This window comes from Alligator sinensis, unplaced genomic scaffold (assembly GCF_000455745.1).
Source record: "Alligator sinensis unplaced genomic scaffold, ASM45574v1 scaffold272_2, whole genome shotgun sequence".
Classification (NCBI taxonomy): Eukaryota; Metazoa; Chordata; order Crocodylia; family Alligatoridae; genus Alligator; species Alligator sinensis.
The window spans coordinates 1220877-1231216 of record NW_005842078.1 but is presented as its reverse complement, the minus strand read 5'-3'; the positions used below and the strand labels follow the sequence as shown (position 1 = coordinate 1231216).

General features: G+C 38.5%; 1 long non-coding RNA gene across 1 annotated transcript in view; it reads right to left on the bottom strand.

Moving 5' to 3' along the window:
• Nucleotides 1–1019: 1019 nt before the first annotated feature.
• The window catches only part of LOC112550318, a 56612-nt gene continuing 47291 nt past the window's right edge, over nt 1020–10340 (bottom strand). The window contains exons 2-4 of the long non-coding RNA XR_003094096.1: nt 8831–8879; nt 6532–6584; nt 1020–1422 (exon numbers count right to left, since the gene is read on the bottom strand). This is a non-coding gene — a long non-coding RNA (uncharacterized LOC112550318). The remainder of the gene's footprint in view (nt 1423–6531; nt 6585–8830; nt 8880–10340) is intronic.

The window sequence follows — 10340 nt, the reverse complement described above, 5'->3', positions numbered from 1 at the left end:
ATACCAATGTTTGCTAAACACCTGCCAAAATAAGAAGGTCTTAAAGTGCTTCTGAAAGATGCCCAAGCTTGGGCACTTCCAGGCCTCAAGAGGTAAAAAGTTCCAAACCTGGGGAGTGACTGGTGAGTATAATATCCCATGTTTTTGTACCAAAAGGATTTGGCATACTGATGGTATTTGGCTGACCTAAGAGATTGCGATAGGGTGTAAGGGAGAGGATGGTTCCTTAGTTGGACCCAAACGGTTTAAAGGCCTTATAGGTCAAAACCAGCATCTTGACTTGTACCTGGAAGGCTATCGACAGTCAGTGCCAACTTTGAAACACTGTAGTTATTTGATCCCTGTAGCCCATACACATCGGAAGGTGGAACGCCATGTTCTGCACCAGCTGCAACCCAGATAACTGCTATAATTCCCTCATTTTCAGATAATTTCATCATTATTCTCCACTTACCTGTTTCCAAGTTAAATATATGAACAGTTCTCTTGCTTTCTACTTCCATAAGTGTTTTCTATACTACAAGGCTATTGTTATGATAGGAATACTGATGGATCACTCTGTTATACACACAGTATATGCCAGCAGCAGGAATGTTTCTGCTCCCATAGTTATACCAACTCTGCCCAACAGCAGAATCTCTCCTGGCAGAAGCCTTCCTATGCTGACAGACCTATATCTATGCTGGGGTGGGGTGGGGTGGAGTAGCCAAAATAGTTTTCCTGGCAGAACCTCAACATAGATTAAGCCGTAAATGCTCCCTCCCCTCAAATAAAGAAGATAGTCCTTGAATTTGCATATTCATTTTTCTTTGCTATAGGAAATAGATCTTACTCTCCAGCTAAGCACACCCCATGTCTGATGCCTGACCACTGAGGCAGGAAACCACCCTTTGCCATGAAGTATAAATTATTGATAAAGCTCCACTTTTCTGTCATAGTCACATAAAAAAATATCAGATTTAATATAGCAGGATGCATGCTTTTTAAAGAAACCTATACAACTGATACTGTTTTCCAGACCAAATTTAATATTCATCTTGGTAAGTATTGATACAGTGTAAAACATTTATTAGTTACGATTTTGTCATCAGACTCATACTTAAAATATCATTAATTTCTCTATTAATTGAGCTCATAACCAATTGAAAGGGAATGTATTAGATGCACATATAGTTTTATATGCATTGCTAGCATCTGAAGTCACCTTGATCTCCTATGGGATGAAACTCTAATTAACACTGGAACATATTTTGTCTATAAAAATTCTTGTTGATTGCCCAAGAGGTAACAGGAGCTCATTTTGTCAAATGTTGTTAGCTTTTATGGGTTTAGGTGGAGAGTTACTTGGAGTTGCAGTTGTGTGTTCTATGCTCAGGGCACATTCTATCCAGTTCAGTATTTTACGAATCTTGACATTCACATCTGATGTAGAGAAAAATGAACAAAAAGGAAGAAAGGTAATAAATCACTGTGTTCTTTAGTCTTAAAAGTTGAGAAAAGCAATATCTTAATACTCTTGCTCATAATTTCTGCCTGTGTAGTACTCACAAAGTTCACCAGGTGGAATCACAGCAATGAAATTAGTTCATTGACATGAGTTGGCTATGAAGAATAAATAAAAAGCTACCACTAATATGATGACAAGGCCTTTGACCTTCGAGACATGATAAAGCTCATTGGTCAGATACTGATAAATTAATAAAATACTGAAACCGTTAGTCTTTTGCAGTTACAATATATTGCAGCTACTGACATTTTATTAAATCCCTATTTTTAGAGGTTCCATTATATATCAACTGCAAGAGATTACGGTAAAATTCTGCAGACATGGTGGGAGCATAGGAATAGGAACAAAGCAATGTTGTGCATTCAAATGAAAATTTGAGAGGTGAGAGTGAAGGAGGAAAAGGGGTTTAGGATAATTTTAAGTTAGAAAATTTAGAAATTATTCTAAGAATTGTCTAATATAGGAGGCTCACTTTAACTACTGTAGCTCCAGTGAATGTAATGGAAGATTTCTGATTTTCACCACTGTAAGATGAGAGCGCGGTATTAGTTTCCAGCTATATATTTTAGCACCATCATAATGACAAAAATGAATTCATTTAGAAGCCTGAAATGTGGTCACCCAGAACATGGGTGTTTTGGATAAAATGGCAATAAATACATTAATTAACATGGCAGAGCTGCACAATTTTAAACAAAAAAGTCAAGAAACCTATACCAAGCAAGCAGAAATTTGTCACCTGCGAAAAATTTGAGCTAACTCTAAAAATATAATTTTCCCCTACTAAGCCCTTAGTTTTGGAATCCTTTAAAGCAATCTCAGATCCTTTTAATAGAGTCTGATTCATAGAAGGTTTATGGACAAAATCCATAAGGAGCACACACAAGACTAGGTGCACACACAGACAAGGATTACCCAAGGTCAGGTTGATCAAAATGCCTAGGTGTGCAGAGATTCACAGGGCTTTAATCACCCAAACAATGTAATGTCTGATTTAAATTTTAGATTGACCTGGATTAGCCCAGTCTAGTGCATGCATTCACAGCATAGCCCCAGGGCTAGGAAAGCCCAGACACTCACCCAGCCTCTGGGCTCTGCTAGCCCCCTCCCCTTGCCAAGTTATTTATGTCAGGCTTCCAACAGCAGCGAAAGCTTGCACATGCTGCTTCCAGGTTTGGTTTAAGTGGCTTAAAGTAAGACACCTAAATCTAAACTTGGTTTTATAAATGCTAGTTCACACATCCCCACTCACACATGTGTCATTCTAATTGGAATTCAGATACAAGCTGTTCTTTTGCCCAAGTCACTGAAGACAATTCATAAGCCAGGATCCCACCCTTATGAGATAAATACCCAAACTCTAGGCTACAGAATGCTTCCTCCTGGACCTCATTAGGACCCAGTAAATCTTGACTTCCATGAAGAATGGTGGCATCATTTACTTATTTATTGTCATTTTATGCAAAACACCCATGTTCTGGGTGACCACATTTCAGGCTTCTAAATGAATTCATTTTTGTCATTATGATGGTGCTAAAAATATATCTGGAAGCTAACACCATACTCACACTCAGCACTGCAGAGTGTTCCCTTCTCAGAACCACCTATAAACAAGTGGTTAGAACAAAAGGAGTTTCATGTGTTTATTAAATATTCTAACAAAATGAGCCCGTGTCTCCTCCATACAAAATCAGTTTTACACTTCACTTGACTTTGGTCAAATTACTCCTGACTGGAATATCCAGCCCAATATGCCTCATTACCATGTTTGTTGAATTTTAGTTATTTTAAAAGGTTTCTAAGGAGCTATTAGGGTTTGTCATGTCAGTGACACCTGGCACCCACATTGACTCAATAGAATTTAATAGCACCAAAAGAATTGTTATTGTCTATTGGCTCACTGGTCCATGAACTAAAAAGTTCCTTGAGCATGTCTTGGCACAGTGCAGCAAAACAGCTGTTATGCCCTATTGTTGTCAAGAATATGCATTTTAACAACTCCTAATTATGTATTTACCCAGTACAGTGAATAATCTTATACATTTATTACTTTTAGCACATATTTACCCAACAAGTCATGGCAGCTGTAAATGAACTATGTATGTTGTAGAAAGAAAACATATACAGTAATTCATTAGCTGCTCACTACTTAAACACAATTTTTTGACAAATATTTTATTGGATATGGTGAAAGTGCATAAATACAGGTTGAATCTGATGAAATTTATGTGTCTTACATTTTTAGCAAAGACAAGAGATTATGAAAAAAAATAAATATCATATTTACTCAAATCTAAGATGAGGTTTCCTTCCCCCATTCAGCATGGGGTGAATCCCTTCTCTTAGATTTGATTATGACCCATGCAAGTAACCAATGTGGTTCTAGATTGGGCCAGCGGGGTCATGTGGCAGACAGTGGTGCACAAACCGGAGGGAATACTTGAAAAAGGGATGCACAATGAAAGGTGAATACAAAGGGAAAAGGGCACATGGTGCAGGGGGGAGCACAGGGAAGGGGTACAATGCAGGGAGGAACATGGGAGAAGGGACACACAGAATAAGGAAAGCACAGGAAAGGGAAGCAGGAAGGGGTGCACAGCGCAAGAAGGAATGCAGGGGAAAGGGTATGTAGTGCTGGGGGGAGCATGGGAAAGGGGAAGGAGTACACAGTGCAGAGGGGAGCTTTGGGGGAAAGTGTGGAGAGGCAGCATGGGGGAAGGGATTTGCAAAGCAAGGGAAGCACCGGGAAAGGGTGCAGGGAAGGGAAGCATGGAGTGGCAGGGGGCGCTATTTCACCTCCAGCTTCATCCTGACCTGGGCTGGAGGCTGAAACAGGAGCCACCACTACTGCCTGGCCCAGCTGGGTGTTCCATGCCCCTGGAAGAGGCAGAGACAGAGGCAGAGCAACTGCAAAGGTAAGTGGAGGGGAGGGAGAGAGGTAGAAACAAAGGCATTAGAGAGAAGCCATGGGGGGTGGGGGAGGCAGGCAGCAGGGGGACCAGCACTGTGGGGGACAAGGGGCATGGGACATCAGCTATTTGTCACGCAGCTGCTGCTTTCCCTGCCACTACTTTTCTGGTGACAGGGGTGGGGCTTTGGGGGGGATGAATTTAATAGGACCCTCCAATAACTAGATTCTAGATATTTTTTTTGTTAACTAAATTTTACACATCTAGAACCTAATAACTGGGACATCATCTTAAATACAAAGTCATCTTGGATCCAGGTAAATAGGGTAGTCATTTAATTAGAAGTATAATAGGTATAATAGCATTATGCAGTAGAAACTGGTTAAGGAGACATAAGAGAATAGGGAAAAAATATATTTTCAAATAGATAATAAGAGATCCAAAGGTCCATATATTCTGATGATGGACTGAGTGAATTAATGATCCATAAAGAGAGCTAAACAAAGATGTCACAAGATTTTTCAGATTTTGATTTGTAATGATTACAGACAACTGCAAGGAATTTCTAAGTCACTTGGCAAATGTTTACTCAATGTCATGATGGTATCTTTTCCTCAATCCTAACAATCACACCTCCTGCAATGCCCCATGAGAATGACAGGACAAGTGATTTTGAGATTGGGGCTCAGATCCCAATCATGCCATTATGACTTACTATTATGATGCTAGGCTTCCCTTGTACCGCCAAATAGAAAACTGGGTTCCCAGTGAACAGGTGTACTTCCAGGGCTGGAATCGACAATCAGCTGATTGCCCTGGGACCACAACAGATCTCATGGAAGGATTTAGTGCTGTTGTTTTCACCCTGGGACCACACCACAGCTAGCTAAGAGATTTTAGTACAGTCCAGATGCTGAGATGACAGCAAGACAATTGCTGATCTCAGCTGCGGGATCTAATCAGGGCTGGTTTAAAATTCTAGTAGGATCCGGGGACTCAGACTGACTATCAGCTTGTTGGTCCCATCCCTGGAACCACATTGAGACCAGTCTCAGAGCCCTGCCATGCAGCCAGCATTAGGCTGCATGTTGGGGACTGTGCCATACATTCCATTTAAGGGTTGATAGAAACCAGCCACAAAGTTATTCCATATATTTTATGGAATCATTTTGTGGCTTATTTCCCATTATATCACATCATTAATTGTCTGAACATGTGCCCAAGTTACTATTTAAAACACAATTAACTGGTTAATTATGTCTTATATGTAATGTCTGCCAGGGCTCTCAGGAGTCTCAGGGATCTAAACCAATGATAGTGGAAGCCACAGAAAATATGGCAAGGGATGGATCTTTCCAGATATGCCCTTTGCATATGTTCTCCATCGAAGTCTAAAGAATCTACAGACACCATTGCAGAGATGCTAGATGGACCATTGATCTTACCCAGACTCCTTATGATCCCAACCAAAATGAATTGGTAGTGTGATGGGAAGAATTATGCAATGGCAATTCTACCATACCAAAATGCTCAAAAGTAAGAAGTTGTATAATTGGATCTAACAATGCAAGTAACACAAGTAAACAACTGAAAAATATCCAACCAAAATAGCCCACCCCGAACAGTTTTAACCTCACAAAAGAGAAGAAAGAGAAACGGCAGGATATCTGCAAGGGACTTTACTATTGCTATTGATTTTACATGGAAGGCACTCAGATATTATGGTGACTGATGGGAGTATAGATTCTCAAAATAGGCTTTATCTTTATGGGAAATTTTAACCAATTAAACTGATATATCCTTGCTAATGAAGACACTTATTCTAGTAGAAGACCATCTTCATGGTGGATTAGAGTGCTACAATTATATAAATTTAAAACCACAAATTAGGTTATACCAAAAAAAACCCCAAAACCCTTTTCTGTGCAGACATGGCCCTAGATAGACACACAGACTAGGAACAGTAAGAACATCTGTACTTGGAACAAACTAAATATTAAGATATATAAAAAATGCATAGAAAATAATCTTGAGAATATGATGGTGCTATTGCATAAATCAACAGTGTGCCTTTTTTCCTATGCTACAGAAAGAGCAATAACTCCTTGGTATTACCTATGAGGTTATTGAATGTGTAGGTTGGTTCTTTTCTTTCTGCATGCTCCTCCCTGGAGAAAAATAAATCTTAGTGAATGATAGGTATATAAGGAGGGGAATATGACTAAGTGCTAGAATTATAGAAGGCTTTTTGAAAAGGTAGATATTAAAATTCCATATACATGTGAACCATGTTAACCCTTTTCTTTCTAGCAAAGATCTTGTACTGGTGTTAAAGGACATTGTTAAATTGAAGTCAGTGGAACTATATGATCTTACGCTGGTTACGGCTCTCAGTTTTGTAAAGAAACAAAGTACAAAGCTCTTTCCATTTCTTTAGCATGCCAAATATTTTGTCCCTTTAATATCCTGAAAACAAACAAATGAAACCCCGCCCTATCCATTTGATTTCAGGCTGTCAAAGATTATATAAGTAAAGATAATAAACATAGACATTCTTCAACTAGCTCTCTGATGCAGAGGTATTATATAACAACTTCAAAGAGGCCCAAAACTCATGGGGACAACAAAAGATGATGCTCATAAAAATTGCAAATACACTGCTAACTTTGTAAAAGCTGGCATTTAGAGAATCTAAAGGGCCCTAATCATTCTGGATTCTCTTTCACTAAGGTATTATGAAAGAAATGCCTATGATTTCTTTAAATGGGGTTGACAACAGTCTGTAGCACCATCACATTTGTAGCAGACTTCACTGAACATGACCAGGTCACAAATAGTATTGCTTCAGGCTAAGGACATTGCTAAACTTCTCACATCACACACCAACTTTGGAACAAAACTATATGTTCTCTGATTACCACTTACTTATTTTGTCTACAGAAGGAAGCACTGACAAGAAGTAAGGGGTTCAATTACATTCCAAGCCTATGAATAGGGACCTCCCTAAATTGCAGTGGAAGTTCACAGTGCAGTAGTGCTTTTAATCTCGTTCTTCTCCTCACTCACCCCACACCGCACCACCAGTACTGCTGAGTGGCTGAGGGGCAAAAACTGTGGAATTAATTGCTACTGCACCACAAACTTCCATCATGATTTAAGTATGTCCCTACCTATGAGTGGCTACAGGCATACTCAGCCACCTTTTAAACAAAATTATCTTGATAATGGTAGCATAAATTACTAATTCATTTGGGACATTTTCCCAATGTTTCTTTCCTTTGAACTTCCCAGGTACAGCTTGCACACATGTATGTCATATTCTAACCCACAAAACTCCCTTAAGTAGACTCTTCCCCTGGGACATGAGAGTACATAATCAGCATATAGTTAGGGCTCTCGTGGGTCGTAGCTGCAGAAATGATGCAGACTTTCTGGGGAAAACTGTCTGTGTTAAAACTGAAAGCTTCAGAAACCTGAGTTAGAAGTATGCCAAAAAGAATTTGAGAGCAGTGAAATATAGTCAAACAAACAAACAAGCAAAAAAATAAGATAAGTACAAAATATTAGCTTTCCCCAATTGATCTTGGAATACTTAGAGATATCACATTTGAGTATCAAGTATAAGAAATCTGTTGATGCTCATGAACAACTTCAAAGTCTAATATTTCAAAATGTTATGATACAGTGTCAAAATAATGCATTTTATATTGTTTATTTTTAGCACCAATCTATGTCTCTGCCTTCCATCACACTGACACTACTTTCCCTGCCTAATCTTGGAACCAATCCCCAAAAAGACATCTAAACAAAGTTAATGCTTAAATATTCTCTTTGGGGCTCACAGAAATCTTCAAAGTGTCTTATTCTGAAAAGGCTATAATGATTTGTGATGAAATACTAGGTTTCACTTGTCATCAACATTTGTTAGTTGCTTTTCCTGTTGTCCTCCCAACCCATTCCATCTAATTCAAATGCCCTCTTCCCGCAGAATTTCATTGTGGTGAATCCAAACTGTCTAGATTCTGACCGCTACCCTTATCCCTTATATCAGTCTTAAGGCAACAGGTGTTGTGGGGTTTTTTTTGTTTTTGTTTTTTGTTTTTGTTTTATTTTAACTTAAATCAAGTAAGGAAAGATTAAATTTTATTTTACACAATGTAATAATTGATTAGCTATATATGGAGCTGAAATCACCTGACATCTCTACTGAGATTTGTTTGCCAGTGTCTGAATCTTGGTCAACAGTTTGCCAAAACTCTAAATATATAATAACTATTTATTTCAGTATTGTGGGTTTATTTACCTAAGTAACAATTATATTGACATATGTTAACATATCCAGACATATTTATTGTAAAAAATAATTTATTACAGGTTTTATACAGTATATTATGTTCAACACACACATGCATACCTGCTATGAAACCTCTGTGACTGAATCACTGTCTCATCCACTCTGATTTCTGTGGGATTAAAAAAAAAAGTTTCCACTAAATATGGGTTCCTTCCTACGTATCTTGACATATCTTTCTCTTTCTCTCAAAAAACAAGGTACTTCTGTGAAAAACACCAGTACTGCCTATATTAGCTTGAAATAACCAATAGACTAATTTTGTGTTTAATTGAAACTTCATGATATATATGGGGGAAAAGACTTTTCAAATGAGTTACTTTCATTAAAGCCCTAATGCAGACAAGTCAAAGTATTAGCTAACAAAACAGTACAGAAAGACTACCATTGTATCAATATCAAATTATACTGATATAAGTTGTTACAATTTAACTGTTTTGTTTGCATGATTCTGCAATGTTACACTTGCAAGAAGACTACTCAACTTTAACCCTACTTCATTCATGGTCAAATTTCAGAGATTTATCTAATTTATATCAGCACAGTTACAGCTGATGTACCCTCTAGAACAGGGGTAATGTTTTCAGCTGAAGTACTGAAAAAAACACAATGTGTACCTTGTAAGGTGCAAAACTACCAGCATGCCAGAAAAATAAAACCAGGGTGGGGGGTATGTGGCAGAACGCACTGCATATTAATATAATTTAAATAATAAATGTTGCTTTTTTTGTTTTTTGACAGTAAATACCAGGTTTTTCTTTAAAAAAATTAAACCTGGTGACAATAAATAACACTTCATATACTACCTTTTTTCTTGGTAAGTAAAAAAAAAAAAAGGTATACTACCTTTTTTCTTCTTCTTTTTTTGTTTAGCATGCACTGATGAGACAGAGAAAAAAAAGAGAAAGCAAGAAAGAAGGAAAAAAGTGAGAGAATAAAACAGAGTGGGGGAGAAAGAAAAAAGAAATAGAAGAGAAAGAAAAAAGTGAAAAAAGGAAAGAAGAGAGAAGAAACAGAGAGGTAAAAAAAAAGAAGAGAAAGAGACAAGAAAGAGTGGAGAGGAAAAAGAAGAGAAAAAGAGAAGAATAAAAAAGAGAGAAGAGAAAAAAGAGAAAGAAATAAGGGGAGAAAAAAGAGAGGAAGAGGAGAGAGAAGAAAAAGAGAAGAAAAGAAAAAAGAGAAAGAGAAAATAGAAGATAGAAAGAAAGAAAGATAAAGAAGGGAAAAAAAAGACTTTTGACTTTTAAGAGGCATTTATTCCAGGGAGGGTGACATATCGGGGCCAGTACAGAGTATGTACAGGTTGGCCCGAACACCTGGGCCTCACGGACATGGCCTGGGCTCATGGCCTGCAAGGCCTGCCCGTACACTCTAGACTAAAAAAACACAGCGAGCAAAAGGACTATTTACATATTTACAGTTCTGCCAGCGGGGACACCCATGGGGGGCCTCAGGGGTCGACCCGCGTGAAACAAAGTCCAAAGCCTCGGCCCGCTGGACGCGTCTCCGCAGCTTGAGCAGCCTGTGGTGTTACAGGGCAAGGAGCAGGCGTCCTGCCTCGACTCGGAACCGC